Source organism: Diadema antillarum, unplaced genomic scaffold, assembly GCF_040938485.1.
Source record: "Diadema antillarum isolate AM-2024a unplaced genomic scaffold, OU_Dant_1.0 seq00000957_RagTag, whole genome shotgun sequence".
NCBI lineage: Eukaryota > Metazoa > Echinodermata > Echinoidea > Diadematoida > Diadematidae > Diadema > Diadema antillarum.
Window position 1 is genome coordinate 303,151 of NW_027271805.1, and position 14,325 is coordinate 317,475.

A 14,325-nucleotide genomic window follows, 5' to 3' on the forward strand; every position below is an offset into this window, starting at 1 on the left:
AGTACATGTGGATGAACAAATGACCAATTTGGCAGTAAGCCTATATTGCCATGTCTTGGCTTTGCCAGCTCTATGTTGACAAAGTCATTATGTAGTGCTTCTGTGCAAGGAAAAGAGACATTAATGCTGCCATGCACCCTTACAGGAAAACCTCATTCTACTTTTGTATGGCCTTTAACCCATATGGCTTCTGAGATATTGTAACTTACACAGGGTCATTTTGCATGGCACAACTGGTTCCTGTGAGAAGTGCGTTTAAGCTTCTTTGTGTGATGCATTATTTTACTGCGTTCAAACAAATGTGCACACCCTCTGATATTCTATAGATAAAATGTGAAGTTATCTGTCATAATCCTTCATGAGAAATGCCCTGTGGAAATACCAGTATATACAAATATTTAGCCTTAATGGGACCATATTGCACACGTTTCAGAGAAATCCCACACTGGTAATATACCCCTGTACATGTACAATATACATGCAACATCTTCCAAGTCAGACGGTGTTTCTAAAATGTGTGACCATTATGTATGGAGAATTAATTGGCCATCACATAAACTGCCAGTAGAATTTGACCATTCATCACTGATAAGCAAAGAACATGATCATTATGCTATCACTCATAAATTATATTGGAATACAGGTACCAAATTGAAGTGACTTAGCCAATACAGAAAGTATACCTAACTGATGTCTGCTTCCAAGGCTTGCTAATTATTCAATGTGAACCTTTTCCACATACCATTCAAACACTCCATGCTCCCAAAATTTCTAATGATAGCACACTGTAAAAACATCGGTGTTAGATTTAACACCATGGGTGTTAAATCTAACACCGATCAAACTTCAATAGAGGACCACACCCACAGGTGTAGAAAATGCACTGTGATGGTGTTGAAAAGTGTTCACCTGACACTTCGTGGTGTTAATTTGACACTGTACCTGGTGTTATTTTGACACTGTACTGGTGTTAATTAAAAAATGACACCACATGGTGTTGATTTGATATTTGTTGGTGTTAATATCAATGGTTTAACACCCGTCCAGCTTCAATAAGAAACCACACCAGCTGGTGTTACTGTGGTGTAAATTTATTTTCACATTTTTTCAAAAATCTAGTATTTTAATGTAAATTCTTGATCATCTTGTTTAAATTCAAAATCAACAAGAAGTGCAGTTACTAAGAAACTCTTCAAAAAACAGTTTTATATTTGGAAATGACACCCGGAGGTGTTGATTTAACACCATAAATGAGCACCGAAAATTTAACACCAGCTCGGTGTTCACTATTTAACACCGGACTTTTGCAGTGCATAACGTTTTATGAAGAAACACCTCCCTTTGTATATCGTCGCTGGGGTGACAAGACCTTGTATCTGCAATTTGGGTGAAAATGACTTTTTTGGATTAATGGTCAAATAATGGGTTAAGTGATGTCCTGTCCAAATCCCAACTGTCTTACTCCAAAAATGAAGCCACCACGGCATGTCAAAGGAAAGGCTATCCCATTCGCCACAGTACTTTGGCCGCCATGTTTTTTTGGCTCTCCTGAACATTTGACATTTTGTAGATACGAGGTCTTGTCGCCCTAGTGACGATATGTGTATGTTTAATTGTGAATGACAAAATGAGTAACATCCTGTTTGAACAACCAACTATTTCCTGCAAAATGGATGTGTGTTGTTTGTTGTTTGATAGGGTGAAGGATGTGCGACTTAACTATAATTATTTTTATTCAATACCTTTTTACATTGTGAGCCAGTTGTTATCGACTGAATGTAGTTTGGGGGTTTTTTGTCTTAGAAAAGCAATTAAGGACCATGATGTGGTATGTGCATGTAACTATCAACAGGGAAGGAACATTCAATTTATGAATAATGACACCATCTTTCATGGATGATGTCTTATGTCTTACGGAATCTCAATGTTATACCTCAGAGGTTCCTGCCGCTAAAAATCTAAGAAATGTATAGATTTATTGTGGGTTTTTCAGTACTGTTAATGGTACTCCAAACCTACGATGAAAAACTGCAAATTTACAAACTGTTTGATGCTTTGCTTGTGGAACTGTAAATGTTTTGATATGTAACAATTACTATGTGAAGATTGAATGTGAATTTTGGTGAAAAGGGTTATGGAAGATATATGAGGTTTTAAATATTTATGGAATTTAACAAATTATAATAAAGTACAGGCATTTGGTCTGAGAATCAACAAATATTTCTAAGCCAGTGCTTGGTTTCTATGACTCCTAGTCATTTTACAGCGTGATGGGTACGGTGGACTCCCGTTGTCATGAAGTGCTCGGGACCACCAGTTTTCTTTCGTTATATAATCGAAATTTTGTTATAACTGAACAGATAAACAATCGATAACATAGAGCTGATAATGTTGGAGCCTAAATTTTTACTTTGTTGTAACTGGAAATTTGTTATAACCGTGTTCGTTATAACGGGAGTGCCCTGTACTCATTTACCACTGTCAAGAAATTTCCCATTCACATATGTAATGAGTGTGTGAGGGTGAGTGTATGTGGTGTTCCTCTTTCGACTACAGTGTATCATCTTAAAAGGTGTTGGAAAAATTGTTTCATGTTTTGTGTCTGTCCACCCTACCCAGATCCTGTTACCATGATTTATGAGAAACCGTTTCGTAGATTTTGTATGGTGTACTTTGCTTGATGACTAGATTTGGGGCAAAGTCACTTAGGATTAAAGGTCAGAGGTTACTTCAGTTTAGTTAAAAATTGCATTTTTCAACTGATTTAATTTAGGAATGTCAAGTTGTGATATGATTTGGTAGAAATGAAAAGAAAATTGTGAATGAATTATGATTGCAGTGAAAGGTCAAAGGTCAAGGCAAAACTCCCAGTACTAATTAACTTCTACTAGGAATGCCAGTGCTGTTTTATGCTTGTGGACTGGGTAGATATGACTTGGTGTTTTTTTTTTCATGAACATAATGGTGAAAGTAAGTGAAGGTCAAAGGTTACTGTACTTAAAGAAAACAAAATAAAGGGAGATTTCCTGTGTAACTGCAGATGGAATGTCCAGAGGAACAGTATCTCTTTGGTAAGAAGAGAGTACACATATAAATCTCTAGAATAATTTGGATGAAAGCAAGATGGAAACAAGATTGAGTTTAGATATGAGTTTTTGGCCATTGATGCTGTTAGGTATGTCCAATGCAAATTAATTTGTGTGTAATACATCACAATAAGCTGGAAAATATTTCCTTTGTGCAGACCTATCCTTGATAAAAGAGCAAGATAAATTATTTCATCAAAATGAACCAGTGTTCATGTACGACATAAGATCAGGAGCCATGATACCCACACACACACACACACACACACACACACATACATACACACATATTATAGGCTCTTACAAAAAAAAAAAAAAACAGAAGAAAAACGACTAAAAGACACGAGGAAATCCATGACCTACAGAGAGTTCCGACATGCAGACATTCCTCCAGTCTAAGCGGGGGCTTAGCCGTGAGCCGCATTCACACGTCCACCATTCGTTTTTGCTATGCACACAGAATTAATATTGTGAGGGTTACTGGAAAGTATCCTGCACGTCAAATTGGGAAGCAAATTGGTCGTTTACTGATCAAGGTCTAGTCAATATTAAGCCTAGCTGCTATCGCAAACTTTCAGAGGAAACTTGCAGTGTGGATGAAGGTGGTTTTTTTTTTTTCTTTGTTTTAAATACTTTGATGTCATCACGGATCCTTATAGTTCTCTAACCACTGCATTTTGGGTAAAAATTGCAATATTGCTGAGATTCGTAACTGGCAATCAAATCCACCATAAATATGGAGTAGGTCTATACATACGACATCCCGAGAAAATGACGTTCTAGTCATGCTTAATTGAAACATTATTGTTTTTCATTTTGGAATCGGCAAGGAAAGCGCCCGCAAGAACAAAAACAAAAACAAAAACAAAAACAAAACAAAAAACACCTGCTACTGTCCACCGTCTGTACCCAACCGGCACCAGTGGATGAACACATGCAGCACCTCCGATGACAGTACGGTTCATGTTCATGGCACACCGGGGTATGTGTTGCGGTTCGAAACCCAGCAGAGCCGGAAGCAGCGCCCAAGATCAGCGGCATTGTCAATCATAACCCTCCGTTTTCCGTTATCATGTTTGCGCACAATACCGCAATACAAACAGCTTATCCCACCAATAAAATGAGAGGATTCAGGTGCATGGAAAGTCACATCAAGAGCAACGGATTGGTGACAGTCTAGTGAGCAGGTACACATACACTTTTTTTTTTTTTTTTTTTTTTTGCTTTTCCTAATCTGACTTTAGCGCTTTGTGTCTCGAGGAAATAAGATAGGACAGTGTCGACAAAAATTAACTCTGTTTGTGTGTGTGTGTGTGCGTGCGTGTGTGTGTATGTATGCATGTGTTTGTGTTCATTTTGTTTAATAGTAATGTTACCTTGTGTTCATTATTTAACTCCACTACCATATTTTGTCGAACATGAAAACTATCGCATCTCATTCGAAAGGAATTAACGTGCTATCAGCACTAGGCCTACATTATGACATGGTGATCAACGTGAAGTTGATGCTGGAGGCTTTCTTCCGTCTTTCTTTTGTTTTCCTTCACCAGATGGTTCATATTCCAATTTTTGATTATTAAGTCTGTTCTAAATGTAAATTCCCCATATAAATCACATCCGTATGAAGAGTTACATACTTTAATCTAGGCCTATGCATGTTTTGACGCCAATAAAATTGTATGCGTAATACATGTGTAGGCAAATTGCTTAAAATGCAGGATATGCTGTGCATTTAAAGGCTTTGATAAGGAAAAAAAAATCTGAACAATGTTTCACCAAGGAGGTTTAAGAAATGGAGTTTCAATTGGCTGTAATTATTCAAACAGTTGTCAGTTTTCTATAGGGTGCACAAAAGAATTCCACAGGTGCATTGTGCCTTTGATGATGGGGTTCGATGCCGCCGTCTTGCTAAGCAATCTGAATATTCATTTTTTTACGTTAAAGGGATCGTATAGTTTTGGTTGAGACCTAATTTCAGGTTTCTAACATTTTTAGTAAGATAATGAGAAACCTCTTATGAAATGTGAAAGAGCATGTAATTCCATGAGGAATTCAACGTTTATTTGATGAAAATTGATTTTGAAATGGCTGAGATATCCAAAACAGAGCGATTCTAATAAAGTGTGGGACCCACATTTTATTACAATCGCTTTGTTTTACTTTGTTTTTGGATATTTCAGTAATTCCAAACCCGATTTTGATCAAATAAACTTTGAATTCCTCTTAAAATGGTATGCTCTATACTATTTCATGTGTTTTCTTCGTATCTCGCAAAAAGTTACAAGCCCAATTTTCATCTCCACCAATCCCTTTAACGTTATGTTGGCTATATTTTGCTTGTTTACATATCAAATTAAATGAAATCTCACTGAATGATAAAGCATACAAAACAAAAGGCAATTCTGCCCAGATAAAAAATGTAAATCCGAGCTGTATCATGTGAAAATGTTTAGAACTGTATCCTCCTGGAAAGCCGATTTTATCACTCTTCCACATAATTCCGACAAATACACTTGAAATGGAATAATCTTCAAGTACAATAAATGGATATGTCTGGTTAGTGGCGGGGCATTCCCAGTCAAGTAATTTTCATTTTTATTTCATCGTTTTTGCACAATTTATATTCGCACATCCCTGTGTCTTTACCATTATACATTACATATCTTTTATAAGTAGGGATGGCGAAAAGTAATTGCAAACACAAAACAAATCTTTCTTAGAAAGTGGCTGTGTGATTATACGATGAGACACGAATCAGTTGTACTTCCATTTCTAGATCCAGTTTAGCACATGCCTCAGATATTTTCGAGTGGCGACATTGAACATGGGTCCAAATTTAACAAAGGAAATAGACAGTTGTGACTCCATTCTCTTGTACTTCCTTGGTATCACACATGCAGCGCTCCACAAGGCTTCGATGGGAATGTAGTACCACGGACAGAGGATATGTCGCCTTCCAGTCACATTTTCTTCTTATTTTTCCACTTTGTTGATTAAATTCATGCAAATTTTACTTGGGGGGGGGGGGGGTTTCCAGCGCAAGAGTTTTTGGTTTACAGCATTGTTTCTCAAATGTCGTGCAATAGATCGTTTTCTTAATGTATTCAAATTTATGTGTGTTTCATTTCCGAGAACGTAGACACGAGCTGTTCCATTAACCTGCTCTTCTTACACAAAATGAAATTCAATTGCTGGAGTCCAGTTTGCATGTATTACTTGTTGCTATGTCGGACAAGCCTTGGACAAGCCCCGATAAGCTTTCAAGTTGTCAAGAACAACCTTTGTTTAAAAGTTATGCATACAATTTGAATATGTTACCGAAACCGGCTTTTATGTGTCATCATGTACCGGTGTGTCATGTTATGACAACGTGTTCTCCCCTCTTTCTCTCTCTCTCTCTCTCTCAAAAAAAACAAAAACAAAAACAAAAACAAAAACAAAAACAAAAACAAAAAAGGGTAGTTCAGAAGTGCGTTCAAGTTCTATGGCCCATCTTTTTCTCTGAGGACTTATCCCCCCCCCCCCCCCGGGATTTTTTTCTCCGAATTGAGCCCCTGAAATACACCCCTTTTCCCGAAAAATCGGGAAGCTTTCCGATTGTCAAAAAAGTCAACTGTTATGAAAGTACACGTAGGCCTATGTATCAAATTTATATGTTGGTGAGCTGGTCTATTTTTACTAACGCTCACTTCTGTTAAAAGATGCAAAAAGTGTGCAATGACCTCCGCGAAAACCATCCATGCACTCTGCATTTTTACATCACACTCAATTAAATTTGGCAGCGTATCAACCATGTTGTTGAACCCTTGGATTTTAGAAGTGACATTTCATGCGAGTTGTAAGGTTAAGTATAAAAACAAACACACACACACACACACACACACACAAACAAACAAACAAACAAACACGCAATTCCGAGGGCGCTGTACTCGAATCTGGATGAATTAACTCTTGGATCCTTGAGGATATTTGAAAATCAAAATGGCCGCCAAATCTGAAATTCCCATACATTTCCTAACAAGTGACGAAAACGTAACTTTCTTATATGTAAATTTAACTTGAACGATTTTTGCAAATCATGGACCTACTACATGAGGACGTTTATCGCTTGTTAATTAATTCATGCATACCTATTTCTGTCAAAAGTGTTGCAATATTAAAACATGCTTTCCTACTGTGATCTTATCATTACCACCAACAGCCAGCCTAGACCCCCCCCCCCCCAAAAAAAAAAAAAAAAAAAAATGACAACGCTTCGACAAATCTAAAACTACATCCCAGGAGTAGGTCCATGGTCAAATCATCCCAAACGATGTGAAAAAAAAGCCTCAACAATCATGGTAACATACACCTACTAAGACATCCCAATATCGTATGCTCATAGGATGTAACCGGGTTGAAAAGGTTGGTAACATCCTCTCTAAATTATGAAAGTCTGACACTTGTAAACACAAAGTATGACAAATAATTTTGCTATGCCAAAAAGACTTTAAAAAAAAAGATGGCTCCTGTGGTAAAGGTTACCATGGGCCTATAATTGGCTGGTTGAATTGTGTGACATGTGAAAAATAAAATAATTTCAAAAACTAATCACTAACGACTGGGAATTAAACCCTTCTTACATTCTGATTGAGATTTCGGTAATATTGATAATATGACCAAGGAGGTGATGGAGTCACAACAGTCTTATTACTTTTGATATAATTTTCGATGCCACCACTCAAAAATATTTGAAGTATGTGCCAAATGGATCTGCTACACGGATAGAAAGACAATAGATCCATGTCTCATTGCAAAAGTATGGTAATCACTTTTCGCCATCCCTAAAACTAATAAAAGATGGGCAGTACATGATGATAAACACACGGGAATAGGATAGATCAGGTTTATTGCCATCAAAACATGCAGACGAGTTAAAGGGAACGCAAACCCAAAGAGCAATGTGGATTGTTATTATTATTATTGTTATTTTATTTGGCAGAAAACATGCAATACATAATCAATTACAAAGCTCAAAATAATCAATCATGAGTGAAAGCAGCAACATTAGTAGAACACATCAGTGAAAGTTTGAGGAAAATCTGACAACCGATGCAAAAGTTATGAATTTTTTAAGTTTTGGTGTTGGAACCGCTGGATGAGGAGACTACTACAGGTTATGACGTATGAGCGGACAACAATACAAAGAAAATGTAAAGAAAATTCAACATTCACTTTTCTAGCATTATGAAAGAGCACTTGACTAACCGTATTCAGAAAGCAGGGGGAATAATTGCTACCCTTGTCAGTATCAAGTTGATGGACTTTGTCATTTTCATGAAAAATGCATTTTTGTGGAATTTTCTCTTTATTTTCTTTATATTGTTGTCTACTCACACGTCATAACCTCTAGTAGTCTCCTCATTCAGCGGTTCCAACACCAAAACTTTCAAAATTCATAACTTTTGCATCGATTGTCAGATTTTCTTCAAACTTTCACTGATGTGTTCTACTAATGTTGCTGCTTTCACTCAATCCACATTGCTCTTTGGGTTTGCGTTCCCTTTAAAAGTCCGCAGACTTGAGAATTCCCGTTTACAGAATGCATAACACTAAATACATAGAAATTAAGGTATCTTATGCAATATATGTACATAGTATTGCATTATTGACAAAGAATGATGAAAAAATAATGAAGGACCGCTACGGACACACACACACACACACACACACACACACACACTCTCTCTCACACACACACACACAAACGAACCCACACAGATAGTCAGATACACAAGCACAAACACGCACACCAACCTATTACAGAAATGTCATGGAAGGGACTTATTATTCCACCAAATTTTTAGATGAGGAATATTCCGCAGTGTGGAGATTAGAAGGAGTTTTTGCGCTCCATAGAACTACATTTATTTTAGAAATGAGAAAGATAATCCTGCTTATATTAGAACTTTATGCAAACATATTATTGTCATGCAGAGATTGAGTGGTATTCACTGAACTGGCAAACCTAAAATAATCAATCTTCTTTGGTTTATAGCTCGTATGTTCTAGCTCCTATACGATTAGTTCTCTCCCCCCCCCCCCCCCTTCTAAAAGCTAAAGTTTTCAACAGATGATATTCATGTTATTCATGGATACTCATAAGCAGTGATTGAATAGGGACATAGAGTTTTGTTGCAGATTTTGATCCTGACCTAAAAATATCATTTTTTTTTTCACACACGAGGTCCCTCCTTTTGATCGTCTCAAATAAATTAATTCTATCATTTCCTTCTATCTTCTATCCGAGTTATTATGTGTCACCTGGTTTTAAAAAGATTGGTGAATCGGCATGAAATCTGCTGTGAGTTGGGTACTTTGTCAAAACCGACAATCAAAAGGCCTTATTGTCTTTCAATTAATTACATGCTAATATGCATTTTATGCAAATTAGTGTCATAATATCAACAAGGAAATGCATCAACTTCAAATCAAACATTATGAATTCATTGTCTGACCCTTAAAAACATTTATCTGGACATTTTGATCGCTCAAATTGGAAATCAAGAAAAAAAATGGAATCATTATTTCTTGCTTTTTATTCTGATAACTAATTTGCATTTTATGCAAATTATACAATTACAAGGACATTTTGAAATGCATCTATTGTGTTAAGTCACCTAGAAAATATAAATTCCTTGTGTATAGATTGCTCAAATTGGATAGTTGGAAGCCTAAATTCAATAGAAGTATGATTTTTTTTTCTCTCTCTCTCATGAGGCTCTCTAATTTACATCTTATGCAAATTTCATAAATTTGCCCTGCTGGATTTTGGGGGAACTTGTAGAATAATAATAATAATAATAATAGCTGCTTATATAGCGCATAATATTCCTGGAATCTCTATGCGCTTTACACAAATGGGTAGAGTACCATAAACTACAACTTACATAATCTTAACAAAACAATATAATTAAACATACAAAATACAACTTATCATAATCATTTAATAACAAAACAAATATGTTTTTAAGGACTTGAGGAAAGTGTGAGTACATGTGATGGCCCTAAGTTGACTTGGTAATTTGTTCCAGAGTACAGGTGCTGCTGACTGAAAAGCCCGATCCCCATATGAACATGTTTTGGTTGCTGGTATAACTAATAAATTCTGGCTAGAAGATCGTAGATTTCTTTGTGGAATATATTCAATGATCATGTCAGACAAATATGTTGGGGACTTATTTATCAATGTTTTATGACATAATGCAAGGATCTTAAACATGATTCTCTTATCTACAGGCAACCAGTGCAGGTGTGACAACAAGGGTGTTATGGGATCTCTTCCTTTTGCTCGCATTACAAGTCGGGCAGCGCAATTTTGAACAATTTGGAGTTTTCTTATGTCTTTTTCGGGCAGGCCAAATAGAAGGGAATTACAAAAATCAATTCTAGAAGAAACAAATGCATGGATTAACTTTTCAGTAGTTTTTTCGCACAAATAATTTCGTATTTTCCCTATTCTCTTTAATGCACACATTGCAGATTGAGTCATAATTTTAACATGTTCTTTCAATTGAAGGTGTTGATCCATGTGTACACCCAAGTTGCGTGCTTTGGTTGTTTCATGTACATCCAGTCCATCCACTACAATACATGCTGGTGAAGACGCAGGATTAAATCTCGACGAGAAGTGAATTAGTTCAGTCTTCTGTGGATTGATTTTCAAACAGTTTTTGTGAGTCCATGAAAGAACATCAGCAAGACAGTCATTGATCCTGCTTATGGCACTCTGTAGATGTTGTGGTCTGAAAGTTAGATACATTTGGGTATCGTCAGCGTACAACATTGTCTCCAGACCATGAGATTTGATAATTGCTGTTATTGGAGAGCTGTATAATGTATAGAGCAACGGTCCGATAATCGAGCCCTGAGGCACCCCACACTTATCATCGATTGGTTGGGACAGAGAATCGTTAACCTTCACAACATGTGAACGTTGGGAAAGGTACGATGATATCCAATTCAGTACAGTCCCATCGATGCCATACAGATATTTTAAACGGTTTAGCAAGGTCTTGTGATCAATTAAGTCAAATGCTGCACTGAAATGCTGCACTGAATATCATTCAGGAGACCACAACGACTTGCACTGCTTCGGAATTCCTTCTTTTGCAATGTACATTGTATATCAGTGGTGGGTAACCCTGTCAAAAATTGGAAAATTGACTGAACTAATCCTTTCAAAATCAAATTTGTGGAGTTTCTCGCTCATGATTACACGACAGTGTGTTTCATTTTCTCACCACCTGACTGTAGGCCTTTTTAATGTTAACTTTGATCGAATGTCTGTAAGTTATGGCATTGTGGGACAATGTTTCTGGTTTTATAAGTCTCAGCAGCATGACTCCACATGCAACCAGTGTCTTTGATATTTGATAAAACAAATTCATGAAACAAACAAACAAAAAATAATCAAACTTCATCTGTAGTTACATTTGTAATTACAATTGGTATGTTAAAAAGTGAAAATCCGAGACCAACAAATATTCCTTCCCCAATATTTCCATTGACTGTATTGTTAGAATCAATCATTACAGAAATAGGTCATTGTTATGGTTACATGTTGTATCACTCCAAAGATATTATCATACTGAAGTCATAATTTCCTAGAAATGTGTATGCTTTCCTATTTCATTCACCTAATCAATCACCATTATACAGCCCAGTCTGCAAAATTTGACAATGTTTTACATTGAGTACAACCGCAAAATACAAGTTGTAGTCTCTGTGTGTGTGTGTGTCTCTCTCTCTCTTTCCTCTTGTCATGGTATAGGTAAAAACATTTCCTTTCGAGTAATTTTTACTAAAGCATCATAAAGCTGTAAGCTTTTTTAATATGATCACTTCCATTGACCTATATCAAGTATGCTGTATTAAGCTATCTGATAAAAACTCCATCAAGCAGCATGTATATGTAATTCACACAATGGCCCTGAAGACAGATGTATGACGTAATTCCAATTCCAGTGGCTACTTGCAAACACTAGTTTAAAAAGCAGGAAAGCAGCAAAGGAACAGAAGGAGACATTCTCCAGCACATCTATGAATGACCACCGCAAAACACAAATGACATTTTGGTAGCATTTATGTGCTCTTTAATAATGTATTTGATTTATAGCACTACACTGTACATTTGTACTTACACTTATGGAAAATATGCATTTTTAATAAGATATCTATATAATTATAATACATATTATACAAGGATCAAATCTTAGTAATAAAGACAATGGTTAAAGATCAAAGAGTACCTTACAGTCAGCACATAGAGGAAGGCTTTAGGGGTTTGTTGAAGCTGAACATCACTGGGAGTTAAAGGACCTATGTAATGCAACACATTTTGGCTCTTATTTCATAGTTCTGGACCTGAAAACGAGGTCTGCAGAAAAAAAGAAAAATGGGGCTCACACACACATGACGTAGTTTAAGGCTTGTTTTTTGTTTTTTGTTTTTTGTTTTTTTTAATGCCAGACCTTGATATTCAGCCAGTTTATGCCCCGCCCACAAAAATCAGCTCATTGCCATAATTACACAAGACAAATTCACCCCATGGCAAATGCACAACAACAGGCACAATAGGGAATGTCATAATATCCTTTTCATAACTGTATTACATTTTGGTGGCCGACCAAATGCATGACTACAGTACTGCAAGTCAGATATGATTTACATTTTGAGCCATAAAAGTATAAACGAAATGCAATATTTGCAATTATATTGAATTTTACACTGATAGCACCACCTCGATGCAGTCAACCAAGGCTTCATCACTATGTCCGCGATAGCTTTGAGTGAAGTAGCATACATGTGTGCATGCACTACAAAGCACACTGGCATGAGCTCAACCGATGATCCCAAGTACGATCATTGCGTGCATCACGTTTGCTTGCTACTGAGTTTGCAATGCCATACCCAATACATGTACATGTATGTGGCCACATACTGTATGCAGGCAAAATAGGCATAGCTATCCACGCTTGTCTGACCTTTTCAACCTGGATACCAGTCCACATACAATGGACTCTTGTTATAATGAAGTCCTCTGAACTGTCAGTTTTCTTTCATCGTATTGCAATTTCATTATAACCAAACAAGCAAACAATACAGATCATACAGCCAATAATGTTGCAGCCTGAATATCTATTTCATGATAACCGGAATTTTGTTTGAACAGTGTTCATTAAAACGGGAGTGCACTTTATACAATACATTCTGTAGGGTGACCACATGAACATAACATGAAATCTTGACTGCACTCCAGTTTCAAGTGTAAATGATCAGCCTTGCCATACTCTATACTTTTGAGAAAGGATTTCAGTCTATCACACAAAATTGAGCAAAATGAGGTCAAATTTCTGGGGTGATCCAACACAATAATGACATATTACACAGCTGCATCTATGTATACACCATGCAGGGAAGTAGGTGAAATCTTCCACCTTCCTGTAGTACGCTGCTGGTATTGCGTACGCTTTGCAAATGCAGTGCTATGCATATATATGTACAAAAATACTGTGCTGTACATACAAAAATTGTCATTATTTAGAATTTTGTATACTACAGGTTTATGGTACAATGTACTTTGTGTAATAATCTTGATAGTAATGAAGGAGTGGCAGCTAGCTTTCACAGGCCCAAATAATAAGTTTCTACCAATGTACGTGCAGAGAATAGGTGTGACTGCAAGCATGGTAAGTTGTGATTGGCCTGTTTAACAAGTTTCTGATTGGTCCGTTAAAGAAAACCTGTGTAAAATTCAATGATAAAGCTTATTGCCAGCTTTTCTCATATTCATTTTTGACTCATTAATGTAAAGTTTTGAGGTTATCATGGACCAGGGCGACAAAAATATGCAATTAATTGATCATAGCATTAGTTTTACATTGCTCAGGCCACTCAGACTGTGAAACGAGTTGGTCTTCAGCTCTGTCGATGGTGTCACACCAAGAGATGGTGGTATATCAATTTCAGCAATCTAAATGGGATGTTCCCAGGGCGATTGGCTATTAACACATTACTCTAAAACTGATTGATGTTATTAGAAATAATGGCCAGATTCATTTTCTTGAGAAAATAAAAACACATAGATAGACCTGTAATGTGAAAAAGGGTCATCTGGGTCCTCTAGGTCCTTTAAATGAGCAAGAATTGCATGTATTTTCACTGGATGATGTTACAGCAAAAAACAGAATGTCATTTT